This window comes from Ornithorhynchus anatinus, chromosome 3, assembly GCF_004115215.2.
Source record: "Ornithorhynchus anatinus isolate Pmale09 chromosome 3, mOrnAna1.pri.v4, whole genome shotgun sequence".
NCBI classification, from domain to species: domain Eukaryota; kingdom Metazoa; phylum Chordata; class Mammalia; order Monotremata; family Ornithorhynchidae; genus Ornithorhynchus; species Ornithorhynchus anatinus.
The window spans coordinates 43,287,969-43,309,816 of NC_041730.1; the positions used below are offsets into that span (position 1 = coordinate 43,287,969).

Genomic DNA, 21,848 nt, shown 5'->3' on the forward strand with positions numbered 1-21,848 from the left:
CCACACTGTTGGTAGACACCATTAAAATAAGTTATGGGTAAAGAAAACAATTGAGTGTAAGGATAGGTACATCATTCATTCAATAGTATTTATTGAGCACTTACTAGGTGCAGAGCACTGTACTAAGTGCTTGGAATGTACAAATCGGTAACAGATAACATCACTGTCATGAGGGTCAGATGAGGTGAGAACCTAACTGCTTAGCAGGTGGGACTAAGTGCCCCACTGAGGGAGTAATGAAGGAAAATAGCTTTCCTTATTTTGTTGCTACCCTAAAGGGCTCTTGCTTGGCAGGCAAAGAAGTGCTCACAGGAGATGCCCTCTCCCTGGGGAATGAGGTTTCTCAGCTGGCCTGGAAAGAATAGGAAGTCAAAGCCTTCACCATGCCAGATATAAAATGAAAACACCTGTACACTACTGCTGTTTCTCTATGTAAATATCCATGGGAAAGGTAATATTGGCCAGGAGCCCCAGGCAAAAATTCAACTTACAGTGCTTCCTATTTCCTTGGGTGTTTGGGGACTTCTTTCTCCCTTGACTTTAATTTAGTTGTTCCCAGATTTATGAGACACACTAAGATTCCACAGGAGAGTTTGCTCTTTTACATAGCACATCATTTCTGTCAGGGAAATAAATTTTTTGCTCACAGCAATCTGCTGTAAGACAGGAAAACCCCATTTCTGTGATTTTGAAGACTATTTATCCCTGATGAAGTCTGCCTGTGTCCAAATGAGTGTTGTCTGAAAAAATGACAGAACTTTCTTGTTTTTAACAACCCCATTGGTACCAGGCCCTATGGTCAGCTAGCGATAGGGGATTTGTTTCCGGTGTTTCTACTAGTGGGTTGCTTTCCTGACTACCCAACTGTCTCCTGCTCAGGGTAGAATGGTTCAGATAATTAAAGGCAGCAAGTAGAAGGTCAAGGTAAAGTGAGAAATGGGGAGAGGGTGATCTTATTAGTAGCAGTAATACTAATAACATTATTATTATGAGAAGCAGCATGGCCTAGTGGCAAGAGCACGGGCTTGAGAGTCAGAGAACATGGGTTCTAATCCCAGCTCTGCACTTGTCTGCTGTATGACCTTGGACAAGTCATTTAACTTCTCTGAGCCCCGGTTACCTCATTTGTAAAATGGGGATTAAGACTTTGAGCCCCACATGGGACAAACTGCTTACCTTGTATCTACCCCAGTGCAATGTTTGGCACATAGTAAGTGCTTAACAAATACCACTATTATTATCATTATATTATCGATAAGTATGATTAATTGATTGACCAAGAAGATTCAAGGTGTGTGTCAATAAAATGCAGGGTCATCATATATCCTCTTTCAATAGGTTTTTCCAGGAGAAGGATGGAAAGAGCAATACTGTATTCATAGAGCATCTGTCATCCCTACTTTTGCTTGGCCCAGAAGTTTGCCCATTAACACCATAAGCCCAGAACTTTGAGTTGCTCTCCATACCTGTTGGTCCTGTGGCATAGACTCAGGGGGGCAGCAGAAAAAAGAGGAGAGACAGGGCTGGGTCAGAAAAAGTTAAACATGCTCAATTTATTAGATAGTCATGTTGACTCTGAAAATGTTCTAGCAGTAAGTGGAACCAGAAACGCTCCACTTGTTTCCAGATAGGAGCGTGACTGATCAATCAATCCATCGATCATGATATTTATTGAGCACTTACCATTTATAGAGCACTGTACTAAAAAGTACAGCAGAGTTGATAGACGTGTTCCCTGCCCACAAGGAGTTTACAGTCACAGAGTGGGATTGGGTTAACATTGAAGGGTATGGGAGGTTCATGTAGATTCAGGTCAAAAATATCTTTAAAATGAAACCTGCTACAAGGAGGTAATAATAATAATAATTGTATTCTTTAAGCGCTTACTGTGTGTCAAGCACATACTAAGTGCTGGTGAGGAATCCAAGCAAATCAAGTTAGACACTGTCCCAGTCCCAGTCCAGGCTCACAATCTTAATCCCCATTTTACAGATGAGGTAAGGAGGCAGAAAGAAGTGAATTGACTTGCCCAAGGTCACACAGCAGACATGGGGCTGATCTTGGGATTAGAACCCATGATCTTCTGACTCCCAGGCCTACACTCGACCCACTACCGCTACATCACATAGGCAGCTAAACCACTTGTGTGGTCTGTTCTGAAGAGAAAGGAGCCATAAAGGAGCTCTATCCATGAAAGAAAGGGAAGAATTCCCCTTTCCATTTGGTCAGACTCTCAGCCAAGCATTTACATAAGTGCTCTGTCCTTCACTATTTCCCATTTTCCTGGTCCTGCCACCCCATCAGCCACTTTAGCCTTCATGGATATATTATTAGACTCCACTGAGGCTTCTGAAGGAGATCAAAACTGGGGCCACTTTGCTATATAGCCCCAGAAAAAGATCAATATCAGCCACTCTGTGTTTAGGGCTATCAAAGGAAAATAGGAGATTAAAAAACTCCCATCAATAATAATCACAGGATTTGTTAAACACTTACTCTGTGCCTAGCATGGAGGTAAATTACAAGATAATCAGGTCAGACACAATCCGTCCCACAAGGGGCTCCAAGTCCAAGTAGAAGGGAGAACAGTTAGACTCCCCATTTTGCAGTTGAAGAAACTGAAGCACAAAGAAGTTAAGTGACTTGCCCAAGATCACACAGCAGACAAGGGGTTGAGTCGGGATTAGAATCCAGGTTCTTTGACTCCCAAGCCCATGCTCTTTCTATTAGACCACACTGTTTCTCAATTTCTTATTACTTCTCTTGTGTGCTCCCAAGCACTTAGTAGAGAGTACTGCCCACAGAAGTATAGTACCCTGCACAAAACAGATATCCAGGACAATTCTCTGCATGTAGTAGATGTCCACTACAGTGTCTTGCACACAATAGATACCCAACATAGTGTTCTGCACATAGTAGACACTCAGTAAATGTTGCTACTGTTGCTGCTGCTGTGGATGGTCATGTTGATGATGCTTCCCATAATGAGCACTTAGTCAGTGCAGTTGACTGGCTGACTGGCCATGCAGAGGAACACATGGACACACATACACACACACACACACAACCATGACATTGCCTAATGTAGGGATAATCACAAGAACCCACTCTGTTCTATGATCCACCCTGAACTGGAAGGCAGCTACTGTCTGATCAGACAGAAAAATAACAGGAAACACAGAGGATGAGGTCCTGAACTCATCGCCACTGCCCTTTATGTGTCATCAAGCAAGATCAGAAGAAATATATGGAAAAGAAGTATGATCTGGTGGATAAAGTACGGGCCTGGGAGTCAGAAGGACGTAAGTTCTAATTCTAGCTCCACCACTTGTCTGCTGTGTGGCCTTGGGAAAGTCACTCAACTCTCTGTGCCTCCGATACCTTATTTGTAAAATGGAGATTAAGACTGTGAAACCCCTGATTAGGTTGTATCTACCCTGGCACTTACTATAGGGTCTGGCACATAGTAAGCACTTAACAAATACCATAAAATATATATATAATACATATATATGTGTATGTATATATACCTATACTTATATATGTGTGTATATAAATGCATATATATATACTTATATTTACTCCAATAAAACCTCTGGAGTCAGGATGTTATTCAAGTTCAGAAGGCAATGACTAATTTACTAAAATCTCACCCACTGCTGCTGTCTAGAAAACCCATTTTTACAAAGAATTTTCCAGAACCTCCAGACTAGTCCAGTAACCCAAGCTCTTGAGGATGTGAGGTTAAGAACTGAAATAAATACCCACTAACAGTTTCCAGAAATACTCTTGAAGAGTACAGCATGGCATTTTGGGAATAGCAAATTGTCCTACTGTTTAACGCCCCTCTAGGTAATCAGCTGGCGATTACATTTACAAGATGAAAGTTTTAATCAAAACTCCATTCAGCTCCTGATTTTACAGACACCTCAAGGAGACAGATCCCCAGCAATCCCTGTGCTAATTGGTCTGTTTATGGTAATAACTTTTTGAATTATTTTGGATGAGTTGAGTTCTGAGCCTTTTCTCATTTTATGGGAGAACACAGGCGTTTTAACCTGAGAAAATTGCTTGGTGTGCTCTTGCTAAATTGGGTGGTAATAGCTGTTACAATATCCCTCATTCATTATGAGACTAGAGACAGGCCTACCTGCCTTTGCCACAGCTAATGGCTTGACTTTTTTTTATCCTGCTGTGTGAGTTACCTATATGGCTTCTTCCTCACTTCCTCTTCTGTAGAAATCCTAGAATGTTGTGAAACTGGGTTCTACTTCCATTTCTGCCTCCCTTGACTGCTTGGGTGACCTTGGACACAGACTGTAGTGTTATAAAAAAGCAGCATGGCTCAGTGGAAAGATCCCAGGCTTGGGAGTCAGAGGTCATGGGTTTGAATCCCAGCTCTGCCACTTGTCAGCTGTGTGACTGTGGGCAAGTCTCTTAACTTCTCTGTGCCTCTGTTACCTCATCTGGAAAATGGGGATTGACTGTGAGCCTCACATGGGATAACCTGGTTACCCTGTATATACCCCAGCGCTTAGAACAGTGCTCTGCACATAGTAAGCACTTAACAAATACCAACGTTATTATTATTATAGCAGTGATACTATTAATTCAGTTCTTACTCTGTTCTGAGCAATGCAGTAAACTTTGGGGAAAAAAATACATACTTGCAATAAGGTGGGGAAAAGTTGGGCACCAGACACAGCAAAGAAGGTGAAATAATATGAATATGAAATAGTATAAAAATAAAGAGTGTAACAAATCCCAGAGTAAAGGGGAAGATTAGTGGTCTCAAGGTGCTGCCACTCGGGTCATCAAGAGTCCAGACATAACTAAAACTTCCCAAGATTCTAAAATTTGTAAAGGCTTTATGCTGCTGCAGCTTAAATCCTCACAGGGCTCTGAGGATCATGGTGAGAAAATGGCAAGGGTCTCTGCTATTTCATTCAGCAGTTTGGTGCAAAGAAAGGATATGAATCTCTTACAATGATTACTTCAAAATTCAGTGAGTCAGATTCTCTTTTGCTTTACCATTTACACATCTGTTTTAAGAGGTAAAATTCTTTCTGTAGCTCTAATATGTTCTCTAGTCTCCTACATGCATCTTTTTGAACACAGAGTTAATTGGAAGTGTCTACTAAGATGGTCATACAGTCAGATCTGAAAAAACTTAGTAAATATTCAGATCGTGTTTGTGACTATGTCCTCCATAGTTTTCCCCATCCTTAAAGGTTTGTCCTGGATTGTTGGAAAATCCATATCTGTATTATGCAAATCCCATTTTGGGATTAGCAGTGACAGAGCTCATGATTTCAATATGATGTTTATGCATTTTGTTTTAGATGTGTTTAAAATCAGAAATGACATATCTCATGAAAGATACAAAATTCACCCTTATATGGAAAAGTCACATGGTAAGTCCATGTCTGCGCTCAGTTGTCTGATAGGGAACACCAATTAAGTACCTGGTCATCCTGAATGATAATAATAGTAATAATTAATAATTATGGTATTTGTTAAGTGCTTATTCTTTGCCAAGCACTGTTGTAAGCACTGGGGTAGATACAAGGTAATTGGGTTGCCCCATGTGGGGCTCAGTTTCCTTCCCCATTTTACAGATGAGGTAACTGAAGGCCAGAGAAATTAAGTGGCTTGCCCAAGGTCACACAGCAGACAAGTGACAGAGCAGGGATTAGAACCCATGTCTTCTGACTCCCAAGCCTGTGCTATTGCCACTAAGCCATGCTGCTTCTGCACACTTCTCTCAAGTTCTGCACAGAATAGAATAGATTGAAATTTTTTTACACATTGAAACTTTCAGTTTCAATTTAGAAACAAACCCCATAACACCAAAACACATTCTGAAGTGATACTGATCCATTTTTATGGTCATGAAGCATGACCTTAAAAATTTTCACATTCTTTTTACTAAGAATTTCTTGTTCACAGTGTCTCTAACATCAGCTATAGCCTGTTGTTCAGTCCCTTTTAAAATGTTCCCATTGTGCTGCCTAGAATTCACTCTTACTAACATGGAACAATGGGCCATGTAGCAGGATACTTAATGGTTGGGGCTTCTCTCAGTAGGGTGAGTGGGATATTTGTGGGGAGAGGGTTGGGAAGAAGAGAACTGATGGTCACACACATCTAAACCCCCTCGCTCCACTAAACCATGCACAGAGATCAGATGCGCCCCTCGTGTGCATCCTTGATCTCTGCTCACTTTGCACAGTTCCATTTTGAAGCTGGGCTTGTTATGGAACAACTGGACACTCTTCTGCTACCTAAGCAGCCCCTTCCCAAGCTTTAAGCCTTGTTAGGGGGCTGCATTTTGCTCAGCATGTGCATCCGGGTTTTAGTCACTAGAATCCCTAGGGTCAAGGGCTGAAGCTCTCGCAGGGTTCCCAACTTCACTGTAGACTCCTCTCCGGTGGACTAAAAGGTCATCGGTATCTGTTAGGGAGACTAGGCATTGAGGTTAAAAGGTCATAGGTCAATGCTGGGGGGCTCAAACTGTATGTATAGGGAATACTAGAAGGACCAGGATGATGGGGTGGGGCAGGCAGTTCCTGGAAGTATCAAAAAAGGAAATATTACAGGAGGAGACAGGTAACAGGAGCTACACAATAGTAAATAGAACACAAAAGGGATGGGACCACAGCAGTTACAAGAACAATGGAGAAAGGACAATAGGGCTACAACAAAGAATAGTTCATCGCATCACATGAAGGAAAACTATCAATATAGACAACAGTGAAGGGCCAGGAAAACTTTTCCCCCTTTCTTCTCCAGACATTCAGCCCAAGAAGGTTATACTAGCTGACCGGACCATGACCCTTTTACAAGTATTGTGTAGCCCCCTCACTAAGAGACACCCCGAAGTATGCAGACACACCTCAGGAATGCCCCAGAATGCAGACTGATATCAGAGTTCAGGAAGCCCACCTTCAAGGAAGAGCCAGAAGAGGGACAAGGAGTGTTGGAAGATGCAAAAAGGCAGATCAGAGTCCACTGGTTCCTAATCCAGTGTAAAGTCTAGCCAATAAACTGGATTTCTGTGGACCTTTTGCTGTGTCATCTCATTCTCGGTGAATAATTAAACCTCGGAGGTGGACATGGATGGATGAATGCAGGTGTTCTCTTACAGGAAACCTGGTCCATTGTTGATGGAAGGAGGTTGCTGGCAACAGTTTCTTTAGGACTTGAGGTTAGTATTTAAGACTCTGGGATGTGTGGTCCCTTACATTATGGAATCAGAAGAACTAGAGTGCTCCATGACTTCTAATCAATCAAATCAATCAATGGTAGACTTCTAATCAATCAATCAATCAACGGTATTAATTAAGCACTTGCTGTGTGCAGAGCATTGAACTAAGCACTTGGGAGGCTACAATACACTTGAGTTGGTAGATATGTTCCCTGGCCATTAGGGGTTTACAGTCTAGTGGGGGAGTTTACAAACTAGTTATAGCCCAAACACAATTCAAAACCATCACCACCCCTTTACTGGGACCCCAGCAGACCATTTTTTCTCTTAAGAAGAAACATTTCCTGAGTCTCTGTCTGTTCCAGCAGCCATCTTCCACCTCACCTGGTCACTACTCTTGGAATCGAAAGTGTCAAGAAGCCACCTGCCTGGATCCATGAAACTCCTCATTAGGGACAGTTAATGAGTAAGCCAGCCCAGGGCTCAGAATGCAGCAGGGCTCCCTAGCACTAGAGTTGAAAAAAATGCCTAATCCCTGCCTCCAGACACAACTGACCTAGATCACTAAGTCCAGTGGAAATCAACCCCCAAAGTGTGTGGGGGGGTGGGGGCAGGGCTCTTCCCAGGGTCCTAGAATCCCAAAGTCAAAGGTGGGAAAACTCTGGTGGAATGGGGGCCAATCAAAATGTGGTTCTTTTTATTTATGGAAGAATAAGCTAACATTTGGGTCCATGTCTCTTGACTTATCTAAGTAGTGGCAAATTGGTTCAGAGCAAAATCAGGAAGAAGTAGACTAAATGGTCACACGAATTCAACTAGCCAGCATAATCCTATTCATTTCTGGGAGTTACAGTCATTGGAGGTAAATGATTATCCCTTGTTACTGGATTTAACATATTTAACCCTGTTAACTGTCACCATTTTCATTATATACTACATGGTCACTTTGATGCCCATGCATCAATTAATTACTCAATAAATATAAGTTCATTATAATCTTATTTATAAATTATTGATCAATAATTACCAAGTATAGACCAAAAAGCACATTTGCAGAAATGATGTTTTCTTCCTTTATCTCTGTCCCATGCCATATAGCAGTATTAAGTAGCAGTAAAGAAAAAATCCTAGAATTATTTACATTTAGTTTAATTGCATTTTTACAAATGCAAAAACTAGCCCAGGCATCAGCCATCCAGACCTGAGAAATTAATATTCTGTAGCAACTTAGGGAAAGGGAGGAGGGAGGAAAGAGAAGAGAGAAGTAGTAGAATGAGAAGAAAGAGGAGAAAAAGGAGGAAGAAATAAATTAGACAAGAATGAAGTTAGAAAGGGAATTTTTCTGTCTAAACCAGTGTGGGGGGAAAGTAATCTAAAAATTTTAAACATTCAGCAAAATACTAAGAAAATTCAGGCCCCAGAATGAAGTGGGAATTTCTGAATTCCAAGAAGAAAAATGTAATCCCAAGATTAAAGATAAAAATTCAGTAGCTACTGTCATGCAAGTAGAAAATGGTAACAATCATTAAATGAGAAAACTAAGTCACTAAGTTATGCCCTTCTCTCTCTGTGTTTATGAAATATTATTCTATTCTGGCTAAGTTACCCCATATTTTCACTTCTAGGCCTTGGCACAGCTGATAATGAGGGTGTAAGGCAGTGTTCTTCCAGTTCAGAAATAACGTCCTTCTGATAGAATTTACTCAATGGAGGTCATGGCCTGAGGCAGCTCTTTGATCCCCTGCCCACACTGAGAGGAAGTGTTCACTGTTGTGTTTATGGCTGAAAGTGCCTGGCCAGCAGTAAGTAACAAGATAGCCAGACCTCAGTGGACTTGGCTGATTATATTTTGCATTACCACCAGAGTTTCTAGTTGGGAGATCCAGAGTGCTAGAGGACCTTTCAACACCATTAGGGCCTCAACCTGAAATATATTGTTTCCTTGACCTGTATATTCCTTTGGCCACTCACCCTGAGGGTAGGGATCCATCAGAGGCTGCCCCCACCGAGAATGCACTGGAATGAAATTGAGAGATGAGGGAATAGATGCTTAGGAAAAGCTGAGGTCAACCCCCTGCCTAGTGAGAGGACAGACTTCCTCAGTGGCCTTCTAATAATAATAATTTGTGGTATTTGTTAAGTAATTTGTGGTATTTAACACTTACTATGTGTCAAGCACTGTATTAAGCACTGAGGGTGATACAAGATATTCAGGTCCCACATGGGACTCACAGTCTAAGCCTCACAGCTCTCTCCAGTTATCACCGTATCTCCCTCCTAATAATAATAATAATTATGGTATTTGTTAAATGCTTACTATGTGCCGAACACTGTTTTAAGTGCTGGGGTAGATACAAGGTAATCAGCTTGTGAGGCTCACAATCTTAATCCCCATTTTACGGATGAGGGAACTGAGGCATAGAGAAGTAAAGTGACTTGCCCAAGGTCACACAGCAGACAAGTGATGGAGATGGGATTAGAACCCACATTCTCTGACTCCCAAGCACATGCTCTTTCCACTAAGCCATGCTGCTTCTCTACCATTCCTTTCCAAACTCTGTGAGTTGTCTACACCCACTGTCTCAAATTCCTCTCCTCCCTTTCTCTCCTTGACCTGCTCCACTCTGGCTTCCATCCCCTTTACTTCACCGAAGCCACCTTCTCAGATGGTCACCAGCAATCTACTCCTTGCTAAATACAAAGGTTTCTACTCCATCCTACTCTTCCTAGACCTCTCAGCTGCCACTGACATTGTTGACCATGCCCTTCTCCTGAAAACGTTTTCCAACCTTGGCTTCACTGACAGTGTCCTCTCTTGGTTCTCCTCTTATCTCTCTGGCCATTCATTCTCAGTCTCCTTCACGGACTCCTCCTCCGCCTCCCACCTCCTAACTCCGAGGGTCCCTCGAGGTTCAGTTCTGGGTCCCCTTCTATTCTCCATCTACAATCGCTCCCTTGGAGAACTCATACACTCGCATGGCTTCAACTACCACTTCTATGAGGATGACACCCAAATCTACATCTCCAGCCCTGATCTCTCTTCCTCTCTGCAGTCTTGCATTTCCTCTTGCCTTCAAGACATCTCTATTTGCCTTCCTGCACCTCAAGCTTAACATGTCCATAACATAACTCCTTACCTTCCCACGCAAACCATGTTCACCCCAAGACTTCTCCATCACTGTAGATGGCACCACCATCCTTCCTGAATCACAAGCCCATAACCTTGGGATTATCCTTGAATCCTCTCTCTCATTCAATCCACATATTCAATCCATCACCAAATTCTGTCAGTCTCCCCTTCACAACATCACTAAAATCCACCCTTTCCTCTCTATCCAAACTGCTTCCTCATTAATACAGTCACTCATCCTTTCCCACCTGCATTACTGCATCAGCCTCTTTGCTGACCTCCCAGCCTCCTGTCTCTCCCCACTCCAATCCATACTTCACTCTGCTGCCTGGATCACTTTTCTACAAAAATGTTCAGGACATGTTTCCCCACTCCTCAAAAAACTCCAGCGATTGCTCATCCACCACCCCAATAAATAAAAACTCCTCAGCATTGGCTTTAAAGTACACAGTCACCTTGCCCCCTCCTACCTCACTTCACTACTCTCCTACTACAACCCAGCTTACACTTGTTGCTCCTCTAATGTTAACCTTCTCACTGGGCCTCATTCTCATCTATCTCACTATCAATCCCTTGCCCACGAACTTCCTCTCGCCTGGAACACCCTCCCTCCTCAAATCCAACAATTACTCACCCTGACTTCAAAGCCTTATTGAAGGCACAACTCCTCCAAGAAGCCTTCTCTGACTAAGCCCCACTTTCCTCTTCTCCCACTCTCTTCTGTGTTACCCTGACTAGATCCCTTTGTTCTTCCCCTCTCCCAGCCCCACAGAACTTATGTACATATTTTTAATTTATTCATTTATATTAATATCTGTCTCCTCTACTCTAGATTGTAAGCTTGTTGTGGGCAGGGAATATGTCTGTTTCTTGTTGAATTGTACTTTCCCAGGCACTTAATACAGTACTCTGCACACAGTAAGCTCTCAATAAATATGATTGAATGAATGAATGAAAGGAGAACAGGCATTGGATCCCCATTTTGCAGATGAGGTAACTGAAGCATAGAGAAGTTAAGTGACTTGTCCAAGGTCACACAGCAGGTAAATGGTGGAGCTAGGATTAGAACCCAGGTTCTTTGACTCCCAGGCCCATGCTCTTTCCAATACACCACACTGCTTCTCACAGTTTCTTTTGTGTGGAAAGTGTGAGTTGACTCTCCACATCTTGGGCTTGTTCCTTCAACCCAGATACGTATTCCTGGTGCTAGAGTTCACTAGGTTTCCATTGCCCTGTGTTCACTTCATCCTTTCTCCTGCTGACCAGAGATACATTTTTTAAATTGTATTTGTTAAGTGGTTACTATGTGCCAGGCACTGAACTAAGTGCTGAAGTAGATACAAGCTAATCAGATTGGATACAGCCCATGTCCCATTTGGGGATCACAGTCTTAATCCCCATTTTACAAATGAGGTAACTGAAGCACAGAGGAATAACTGAAGCACAGAGGAGTTAAGTGATTTGCCCAAGGTCACACAACAGGCAAGTGGCAGAGCTAGGATTAGAACCCAGGTCTTTTTGACTCCTAGGTCCATGCTCTATCCGCTAGGCCACATTGTCTGCATCCTCAAGGCATATTGTGGCCAGTCCTCTGATTTTATTCTGAACAGTCAAGTTTTCAGCTGGCCTGGCCCTTTGTCCAGTTTCAATATGGTACCAGGTGCCTTTATATCCCTTTTTTTTTTCTTTTTATTACTGAGATTCCCTCTCCCTCAGTTCCTGCTGCTAGGATCTGCCAATCAGACACTGCCACTTTACCCTGACCTTGGAAGGGACTGCAAATGCTCTGAAGCAAGTAGAGGGTTCATGGATCCTCTCACTAAGAAATGCTACAGGACCACATGAAATCAGCTATTTTCTGCAAAGTTACATAACTAATTACCCAATCCCAAGCCCCCAAATACTTCCCTGACTAATTTCTCCTGACTTCAACATATGCACCCTCCCCTCTGCCTCTCCTATGCAGATTAAGGTCTGTAATCCTCCACCACTTTGATATTCACTAAACTCCCACCCCCACAGCACTTATGTACATTTCCTTGTACACTGCCATTTCTCCTATGCGTAATTTATTTTAATGTCTATCTCCCCAACTTGACCGTAAACTCCTTGAGGGCAGGGGTCATGTCTAGCAACTCTATTTATTATAGTTTCCCAAGCCTTTAGCACAGTGCTCTGCACACATTAAGCGCTTGATGGATTGAGTGACGTGGCACTCTTGAAATCAGCAAAATGCATATGATGCTACATGTGTCTCCTTGTCTAATGACCAGGAAGGCCAGTGGTGGTCTGACCAAGGCATCCTGAGTTGGGTATCCTTGTAATTGTAGACAGGGACCCCAAGGCCATCATAACTGAGGTAAAAATAGCAAGTGCCCTATCAGTAATTCCCCTCGACTAGGCTGGCCTCTCATTTTAGTAAGATTGGTGTCCTAAAATTATAATTGTGGTATATGTTAAATACTAACCATGTACCCAGCACTGTGCTATCCAATGGGGTAAATGGAGGGTAGTCAGATCAGACAGAGTCCCATCTCAAACAGAGCTCACAACCTAAGTAGGTTGGCAGCAATGTCTTTAGTCCCCATTTTATAGATGAGGAAGCTGAGGCACAGAGAAGTTAAATGACTTGGCTGAGGTGACACAGCAGGCAAGTGGTGGAGTCAAGATTAGAATCCAGTCCTGTGCTCTTTCCACAAGGCCATACTGCTTCTCTAAAAGGACCTATTAGAATCTGGCTCTCTGTACCCATTTCAGTACTAATTTTTATCCAATCAGGCAGCAAAAATGCACCCCCTGAACCTTCTGAATCATTCATTCCAATTCTGGTTGTGTTGAAACCGAACAAAATGGAACACAAACTCGCACATGAACACAAAAGGGAGAGTATGTCCTGGCCAGAAAAGTGACTTCATCCTTTCAGAACCTGTTTCAGCCAGGGGATACCTGCATTGCCATTGGCTTTCTGAAGCAAAACTCTTTTTTTAATCATACATTTGTGAGTGTGTCTTTCCAATTGGCAGTCATTTTGTGCACTGATAGTCAAGTGTCCCTCTGCCAGAGGAGAGGAGTCTGTGTTTCAGTAGGCATTTGAAGCTGAGAGCTGGCTAAAATCAAAAAGTATTTCTGGTTAATAGGCGGCACTATCCAGGTTCCATAATACAAAGAGCAGAAAAGTATGTCCAAAATCAGCTTGGGAAACACTTTTTCTTTATTTTAATGCCAATTTTCTAATTTCTTCAGGTTGCACTCAGACAAACAACATGGAAGGATTTCATTTTCTAAAAAATGTTTGAAATTTTCTATTGAAAGAAGGCTAATTATTGCCAGTGTGTGAGGGGAAGTTTTGAGGCCAGCTTGTCGATGGTAAAAATAATAGAGAAAAGAATAAATAGCACATGAAAATTTCTTCCAAAGATGTGCTAGAGCCTCTCTCCTTGAGGAGATTTATTAGATATTTATCTATATGTGGTGTGGACATTTTTATCCTATCTTATATGTTGTATTTTACATTTCTGCAACATTTAAACTGAGAAAATTACATCTAGACAATCTTCAGTACAGACATAACAGCCAAATTAAGGTTACTGGAAAACCACTGTACATTTATACTAAAGTTTAAGTGCCTGTGCAAATTATAGCACAGACAGCCAGAACAGCAATGAGGCATTTAAATTGTAAATAAACATGGGCTCCTGGACGGTAAGCCTGCGCTTCAAGAAGAGTGTTCTTCTTGATTCCTTTCTCCAGCCATATTCTCTGTAATACAAATTTTTTCCTTTCAGGGGTTTTGCTGGCTCCATTTTAAACACATCCTGACCTCCAAAAGGGCTAATGAGAAACTAGAATGCAGCAGGCAGGAGGAGGTGAGTCTTGTTTGGGGGAGGAGAAGAAGGGAAGCAGGGGAAGGTGAGAGAACCTTCTCTTTCTTTCCGGGGAGGGAAGAGGAGGAGGTGGAGAAGTCTGACATGTGGATTTTTACTTTCTCTAAAATGTTCAAATATTTGTTGTTCATTAGAAATTGCCATCCTGGGCAACTGTTTGACCAAAGTCAATAACTGGGTAATGGTTGCCCAGCACCGTGGAGCTCAGCTCCTCTCCTGGCTCTAAGTAAATACGTTGTGAGGGACCTAGGATTTGGGCAAGTAGTCTCTGCTGGTGGGGCTCTCGGGGAGGTCCCATTAGTGAGAAGCCCCCTAAGACAAAGGTATATCCATTGCCATTGCGTGAGAAGCAGTTCTCTACCCCAAACTCTTGAACCAACATCACCATCTGGAGTCAGAACCCAGGAATCCCCCTCCCTTCTAATCCAATGTTCCACCCTATTTTCTCCATGAACCAAGAATTAACTTATGTAACAAGAGGAGGACAGTTTCTACAACATCCTGTTTCCATTCATTCATTTTCTGAAAGTCTGAACCCTGGGGAAACAGAAGTCAATCTATGCACTGGTTGAGGAGCAGTGTGATCTAGTGGCAAGAGCATGGGCCTGGAGGCCAGAGGCCCTGGATTCTAATCCTAGCTCCGCCACTTGCCTGCTGTGTGACCTTGGCAAGTCACTTAACTTCTCCATGCCCCAGTTTCCCCATGTGTAAAATGGGGATTCAAACTCTGTTGTCCCTCCTACTTAGACTGTGAGTCCCGTGCGGGACAGGGACTCTGTCAAAAGTGATTATCTTGTATCTATCCCTGCACTTAGACCAGAGCTTAACACATAGTATGTGCTTAACAAATATTATTATTATTATTATTATTTTTATCATCATCTATTGCTCTGACACATTTTGCTCACTGAAATGACAACATATTCATGTTTGCATGAGATTGATCCAAGGATTTTTCTGAAAAGATGATTGGTGAAGATGATTGGTGATTGGTACAAAAATGGGGACTGTGGAGTAGGGAGTTTTAAACCTGGAAAGAACAGTGTGAAAATCTCAACTCCAGTTCCTCCTTTTGAATCTTAGCTTACTTCTCAGTCCAAAACTATCAATATGCTACTTTTCCTCACAGAGTATGGAGACTTTCTTTTATTACAATATTCGTTAAACACTGGTGTTGTTAAAAGATAATCTGATCAGAAACAGTCCCTGCCCTATAAGGACTCACAATCTAAGAAGTAGAGAAAATAAGCATTTTATCCCCATTTCACAGATTAGGGAAGTGAGGTACAGAATGTTAACCGAGTTGCCCAAAGTCATAGAGCAACCAGAAGAATTGCTGGGATTAGAATATTCTAGCTTCCTCACTCACTGGCCCATGCCCTTTCCAATAGGTTATGTATACAGGATCACTTCTCTGTTCTAATTGACTAAAGCACAAAATTAGAGGCTAACCCCTCCAGAGCACTCACCCAGTGTCCTCCTCGGCATCCACGGCCATCCCCCTTTGACCTCGATAGGATAGGAAGCAGCATAGCATAGTGGAAAGAGCCCGGGCCTGGGAATCAAAATCGGCATCAGAAGGACATGGTTTCTAATCCCAGCTCCGCCACTTACCTGCTGTACGACCATGGTCAAATCACTTCGCTTCTCCGTGCCTCAGTTCCCTCATCTGCAAAATGAGGATTCAATACCTCTTCTACCTCCTAATTAGACTGTGAGCTCTATGTGGGATCTGATGATCTTGTATCTACCCCAGTGCTTAGTATAGTGCTTGGCACATAGTAAGCCCTTAACAAATACCACAATTATTACTATCAAGCAGGAAGACCAACTGAATCAATGCAGTTGGTTTCTGCCTTGGCATGGAGACTGGGGGACCTTTCTTCTTGAAACCAAGGGCATGATGTTGTACTGAAAAGGATTTCAAAGGTAGGGATTCTCTAGGTGCAGACAGAATAAAGCACCTAATAAAATTATTGTCTTACAGCAGTCTACCTGGCCAGGGCCAGGGCCAGAGTAATGGAAAAGTGGGCCTGAAGATTTTTATTTGCCCTCAACCTAATTCATTTCAGTTGACTTCTTTTGAGCCTTAGATTCCTGGTCCTTTAGCACTTATAGCAGTAGACGGCTCAGTCTGCAAAAATTCAAACTTCAACAGTGGTGATGCAAACATTCCCACAGAATCTAAAGATACAAACAATGCCCTACTGGATTACATCAACAGTCCTTTATAAGCCACTACCCTCAGCCCTGCAGCACTTAGGCACATATCTGTAAATTATTTATTTGTATTAATGTGATTCCCCCTCGAGACTGTGAGCTTGCTGTGGGCAGGGAATGTGCCTACCGAGTCTGTTGTAGTGTATTGTCTCAAGCAATTAGGACAGGGCTCTACGCATAGTAAGCACTCAATAAATACCACTGATTGACTGATTGACTCCCAACAGTGACACCAAAGGATGCTGGGAAGCCACCCCATTGACTCCAACTTCATGATGAGGGATGAACCATCTACCATCAAATTTGACCATATGATAACTTGTTAGAGATCTCTCAGCCGTGAATTTATCCAACCTCTTTCTGAATCTATTGGTTTTCCACCTGCACTACTTCCTATGGTAACTAATTTCATTTTTGCCACCAACTGGGGTGAAAAACTATTCCTTCCTGTTTGTTTGGAACCTATTACATTAAACCTTCAAAGGATATCCCATAAAGCACAATTCGGTGTTTGCCGCAGCCACGCAGGCTATGTTGTTCCAGACCGAAAAGCTCTTTTCAGTCTAACTTCATATGATAGCACCTCCCATCTAGAATGATGGGCGAGCTCTGGTCCTAGAAATTTATTTTAGCAATGCTGGTTGCTCAGTACCACTCATATTCTCTCTCTCATCCCAGCCAGTCATGTTCCTTCTGGGCCACAGAGAGTTAATAGGTGGGCAGAGGTGTGTTTCATGGCAACATGGTGATGAGGATTGTTTGGTTTTTTTGTTTGGACCCCTTGCCCATATACTGCCTCTGGCCTGGAATGCCCTCCCTCCTCAAATCCTACAGACAACTACCCTCCCCTCCTTCAAAGCCTTATTAGAGAAGCAGCGTGGCTCAGGGGTAAGAGCCCGGGCTTGGGAGTCAGAAGTCATGGGTTCAAATCCCTGCTCTGCCATTTGTCAGCTGTGTGACTGTGGGCAAGTCACTTCACTTCTCTGGGCCTCAGTTCCCTCATCTGTAAAATGGGGATGAAAACTGTGAGCCTCACATGGGACAACCTGATTACCCTGTATGTATCCCAGCACTTAGAACGGTGCTCTGCACATAGTTAGCACTTAACAAATACCAACATAATTATTATTATTATTGAAGGCACATCTCTTTCCAAGAAGACTTCCCTGACTTCCTTTCCAAGAAGCCCTCCTTTCCTCTTACTCCCACTCCCCTCTATGTCACCCTGACTTGCTTCTTTCACCCTTCCCAGGCCCCACAGCACTTAATGTACCTATCTGTAATTTATTTACTTATATTAATATCTGTCTCCCCCTCCAGACTTTAAGCTTGCTGTGGGCAGGGAATGTGTCTGTGGCACTCTCCCATGTGCTTAGTACAGTGCTCTGCACACAGCAAGCACTCAATAAATTCAACTGAATGAATGAATGAATAGTGCAAATGCTATATCATAATGCCATAACCCAATTAAGCAATCAATGGCATTTACTGCACACTTACCATGTGCAGATCACTGTACTAAGTACTTGAGAGAGTACAATATAAGAGAATTGGTTGACACATTCCCTGCCGGTAAAATGGAGATTTAATACTTCCTTCCTACTTAGAGGGGGAGCTTCAAGTGGGTCAGGGACTGTGTCCAACCTGATTACCTTTTCTTTACTGCAACACTTAGTACAGTACTTAACAAATACCACAGTTATTATTATTATATTATTGATAATAATAATGATGCCACTGTTATATATAACACATATAATAATATAATAACAATAAGGGCTCTGGCAAATTTGAAAATGGAGGAACTTCCAGACAAGGAGAAAGACAGGAACAGTAGCTTGGAAGTAAAAGACTCAAGAATGAGGTACAGTTTGGGGGTTTGCTTGAAGGAGCAGAAAGTAAGAGGTGGGGTAAGGTAAGAAAAAATAAAAGAGTAAGCCTGTGAGGCTTATCTTCACAGAGAAACTTTTCCAATCCCCTCATCATCTTGTTTACCCTCCTCTGTACCTTATTCGTCTCTAAAATGCTCTTCCTGGGATATGATGATCACAAGAAGCTCAAGATCCTACTCCTTAGTTTAAATACTTCCCCATGGAGTTGCCAGATGTTGTACAATCTTAAGTAATATGAAGAGAGGCCCCAGACTACAATCCCAGGAGACTGTGGCCAGCCTAAGAAGGAATGTCAAAACCCTTAGGTCTTTGGATCCTGGGCCTCTATCAATCCATGTATCAGCCTTTCCATTACAGCTAGCTTTCTTACACCCTCAGATTTCTGACTGTGGAGTAAGAGCATGAGAGTAAGGAGAACAAATTTAAGGAAATCCTAAAGGCTGTGTAGGAGACAGCAGATGACTGATTGATAACCTTTACCTTGGACTCCAGCTTATGAACCCCCAAATCAGAAACATTTGTACTTCAAAGGTGCCCTCTTTCCAAAACTACAGGCTCAAGAATATATTTTATTGCGGGCCCAGCTGGTTGCCTGTGTCTATGAGATATTTGGTGGTGTGTCTAACCAGGGAAAGAACATTTAGCTGGCTCATTCTTTTTTTTCTGCCTTACCCCATCTCCTACTCTGCTTCTTCAAGCAAACTCCGCAACTGTCCTTCATGACTGAGTCTCTTACTTCCAATCTATTGTTCCTTGCCTGGAAGATCCTCACCTTCAACTTTGCCAAAGCCCTTATTATTATTATTGCTATTATTATTAATATAATAATAATAACGGTGGTATTTGTTAAGTACTGTATTAAATTCTGGGGTAAATAAAAGATAATCAGGTTGGACACAATCCCTGACCCATAGGAAGCCCCCAATCTAAGTAGGAGGGAGGTATTAAATCTCCATTTTACAGATGAGGGACCTGAGTCACAGAAAAGTTAAGTACCTTCCTAAGGTCACAGAGTAGGCAAGTGGCAGAACTTGGATTAGAGCCCAGAGACTCTGATTCCCAAATCTGTGCTCTTTCCACTAGACCATGCTGCTTCTCTTTAAAAATCACCTCCTCCAGGGAGTATTCGTGATTACTCATCTATTTTACTCATTATGCCATCCCATCAGCCAACACAACTCTCATGTATTTATTAGCTTATGTTTACTATTTGCATCTATACTCTCCTTAAATATGGTATATTTGTCATTCCATATGAATTGTCTCCTCTATTAAATTGTAGGCCCCTTGGGAGAAAGGAGTATGTGTTTTACAATATTAATAGGTTTCTCAAATATTAATTCAATCAATATTTATTGAGCACTTACTCTGTGCAGAGCACTGTACTAAGCACTTGAGAAAGTACAATACAACAATAAATAGTGACATTCCCGGCCCACAATGAACTTACAGTCTAGAAGTAGGGAGACAGACATCAATACAAATAAATAAAATTACAGATTTGTGCATAAGTGCTGTGGGGCAGGGATGGGGGAAGAGCAAAGGGAGCAAGTCAGGGCAACGCAGATAGGAGCGGGAGATGAGGAAAAGTGGGGCTTAATCTGGGAAGGTCTCTTGGACAAGATGTGCCTTCAACAAGGCTTTGAAGTGAGGGGAGAGTAATTGTCTGATGGATTTAAGGAGAGAGGGTGTTTCAGAAGAGGGGTGGGACAAGGGCTAGGGGCCAGCGGCGAGATAGGCAAATTGAGGCACAGTGAGAAGGCTAACACTAGAGAAGCGAAGTGTGTGGGCTGGGTTGTAGAGGAGAGAAGTGAGGTGAAGTGGGGAGGGGGGGGGCAAGGTGATGGAGTTCTTTAAAGCCAATGGTGAGGAGTTTTTGTTTGATGCAGACGTGGATGGACAACCATTGGAGTTTCCTGAGGAGGGCGGTGACATGTCCTGAATGTTTTTGTAGAAAAATGATTGGGCAGCAGAGTGAAGTATGTATTGGCTGTGGGGAGAGAAAGCAAGGAGGCTGATGCAGTAACTCAGGTGGGACAGGGTGATGATTATTTTAAACGTGGTGGCACTTTGGACGCAGAGGAAAGGGAGATTTTAGTGATGTTGTGAAGGTGGGACCGACAGGATCTGGTGACGGATTGAATATGTGGGTTGAATGAGATCGGGGAGTACAAGGATAACGCCAAGGTTATGGACTTGTGAGACAGGAAAGTTGGTGGTGCCATCTACAGTGATGGGAAAGTCAGGGGAGGGCAGGTTTGGGTGGGAAGATAAGGAGCTCTGCTTTGGACATGTTAAGTTTGAGGTAACTGGAAAACATCTAAGTAGAGCTGTCTTGAAGGCAAGAGGAGATGCGAGCCTGGAGAGAGGAAGGGAGATCAGGGCTGGAGATGTAGATCTGGGTATCATCTGGTAGTGATAGTTGAAGCCGGGGAGTGGGTGTGGTGACTGCACATGGGGTGATCCCAGTGCCGCTGGTAACGTTAATAATGATGCTGAAGTGAGCACCTGGGCAGGGCAACAGTTTGTACAACACTGAAGAGTCCCCTTAAAGATGGGAGAGAAAGAAAGAGAAACAGGAGGAGAAAAGAGGGAGAGAGATGGGGAGAGTAGAAAGAGAGAGGAGAAAGAGTGAGAGAACAGGAGAGAGAGAGAGCAGGCGTTCGGAGAGGTCAAAATCTTAAATTGGTATTGCAAATTACAGTCTTCAACCCCAGTGTCTGTGCATTCACCACAGAATCCATTTCCTTGTTCTCTGTGGTTGGTTGATTGAGGTTTGGAGGGGGAGTTTGTGGCTGTTGTTTGTGTTATGATGTGTCATTTTACTGAAATATTTCAAAAATGTGGTAACAGAGGGAAAAAAATTGAATCTTGAGGTGAAAGGGACTGAGCAGCACACCAAAGCATTACCCAGCCTCTTCTTAATGTGGTCTCTCAGAACGGATAATAATATAAACATTCATCCATTAGAAAAAACTACCCTTTACTGCCCCCCATTAAATACAGTGGCAGTCCTATTAAAATACAAGTCAGATTTGTGTTTAATGATCTTGAAAGGAAAGTAATTGCTTGAGTATTACCATTCAAATGTTCTTACAGCAGCATATAATATTTACAGTCTCAGCTACACTTCCGAGGGCTACAAAGTGGAGGAGAACGGGTCCCCTGCAGAACAAAATCTGGTAAGAGATCTGCGCATTTTAAAGACGATGAAAAATAACTTCAACAATGGGCAGGATAATTTGACAGTTAATTATTGCTTAAAAACTCTGACTTTCTTTCTCTTTTTGTCCTTTTTAATGTTAATAAGCTCCTGGGAAGCAACCTTTGTCCTCGGCCTGCCACGCACACATTTTGCCTAGAAGTTTAGTTTTGCAGGTTAAACTGCAGTGCATTCTACTCTGAGGAAATCTCACGGAACCTTCTTTTTCCAGCTTCACGGGCCTCTGAAGGGGAGATGGGAGAAGGCCTGATGGTTTGGAAAAATAAAACCAAGTAGTTGTTAAAACTGAACT

General features: G+C 42.6%; 1 long non-coding RNA gene across 1 annotated transcript in view; it reads right to left on the reverse strand.

Annotated features, from left to right (window-relative positions):
- The window catches only part of LOC114810255, an 81,392-nt gene that overhangs the window by 12,889 nt on the left and 46,655 nt on the right, over positions 1-21,848 (reverse strand). The window lies entirely within an intron of this gene.